This window comes from Triticum dicoccoides, chromosome 3B (genome assembly GCF_002162155.2).
Source record: "Triticum dicoccoides isolate Atlit2015 ecotype Zavitan chromosome 3B, WEW_v2.0, whole genome shotgun sequence".
Taxonomy (NCBI): Eukaryota; Viridiplantae; Streptophyta; class Magnoliopsida; order Poales; family Poaceae; genus Triticum; species Triticum dicoccoides.
In genome coordinates, this window is record NC_041385.1 from 501483470 (window position 1) to 501485398 (window position 1929).

Here is a 1929-nt window from a genome sequence, read left to right on the forward strand (position 1 = left end):
CTTAGTACAAACTGCGCTAACCAAGTAGGACACCTTTCTACCCCTCAAAAAATAAAAGTAGGACACCTTTCTGTTGTGTGTAGTTTACTTCTTTTTTCTTCTTCAAATATAGCGCTTAAAAATGCAGCGGTTTTCCTGTTAGTTAGTTTTACGGTTTTGCTAGGCCGATTTTTTTCCTTTTTTATTTTAATTTATTTTCAAAAATTCATGGACATTTTTGTAATTGTGAACATTTTCTTAATTTGTGGAGTTTTTTTATAATTCATGAAATTTTTCATAAATCTGTGAAATAATTTCAAATGCATGAATGCTTTTCAAATCCACAGGCTCATGTCAACTTATACAAACTTTTTGTCAAAACTCGGCGCTGGGGGCGGTTGGGTTCCCAGTCGCCGCCCCCAGGACGCCCCCAGGCGCCGATATCGGCCCATCTGTTTCGCAAAGCGCCCACTTTTTGGCCCATTTTCGGCGACAAATCGGTTTGATATCGGCGCAAATCGGCCATTGTTCGCCGTGATTGGGCGCAAATTCAACACAAGTAATTTTTTTATCACATAGTTCGTTACCGAAAATCAATAAAAATCAAATAGTTCAACAACAAATAATTCAATACAAATTAAGTTCAACAAATAAGAACTCTTATTTCATCAAACGTCGAGCTAGGCAGCGTTGCCCTTGAGCCTCCATAGGTGCTCCACCAGATCGTGTTGCAGTTGTTGATGCACCTGCGGGTCTCAGATCTCCTGACGCATATTGAGGAAGGCAGTCCAGGTTGCTGGTAGCTGGTGATCAACTTGCGCAAGAGGACCGTGCCTGCAATATGGTTCAGTGTCAAATATTGGCTCTTTCTGCTCGCTCTCAATGATCATGTTGTGTAAGATGACACAACAAGTCATGATCTCCCACATTTAATCTTTTGACCAGGTTTGAGCGGGGTACCAAACAACAGCAAATCGAGATTGGAGCACACCAAATGCCCGTTCGACATCCTTCCTGCAAGCCTCATGAACCTTCGCAAAATGGGAGTTCTTGCCTCATGGCACAGGGTTTGAGAGTCTTCACAAATGTAGACCATCTCGGATAGATGCCATCATCTAGGTAGTACCCCATTGACCTCAAAGTTCACCAGAGGAGAATCACCGGGAACTCCGTATGCAAGCATCCTCAGAGCTGTCATGCACTTCTGGATTCAGGTGAATCCAAGTGCGCCGGTGCAATCCTTCTTGCACTTGAAGTAGCTGTCGCACTCCCGGATGGAATTCACAATCCTGAGGAAAAAGCTTTCGGCTCATCCGATAACGGCACCGAAATGTTTTCTCGTTGTGCAATGGAGCATCGGCGAAGTAGTCGGAGTAGAGCATGCAGTAGCCTTCTAGACGATGCCGGTTCTTTGCTTTCACCCGCCCCAACGCCGAGCCACCTCGCTGCGGCTTTTCATTGCTCGCGAGCAGGCCGGCGAGGGCGGCGAGGACCATGAGATGCTCCTCCTCCTGGACGTCGGCTTCGGCTTCCTCCTCCAGCAACGTCGCGAGCGTCTTCTCGTCGTCCTAGGTCATCGCCTGGCCGGGCAAACAAATCATCGAACACCTGGCGGGCATGGTAGGTACACACCCACCGGTATGCCACCCTGCACGGCCGGGGCACCAGAAAACTCACCCGGAAGGTGGTGACGAGGTTGCCGTGGCGAAACCTTCTCTCCTTTCCGTCGGGGAATGGCCTATCTAGCTATGGCGAATCTGGATGATTTCCTTGACTTTTCACCTAAAAGTGTGGCACATGCATGTTTTTCCCTTTCGCCGGAGCCCCTGAGCGCCCCCCAACGCGTTGGGTTCGGCCTGAGATCGTCGGGCTAAAAAACGGGCCGAGCCAGCGGATTTCAGCGTCTTGGGGATGCAACCGGGGCGATTTTTTTGGCACCCTCGCCCAAAA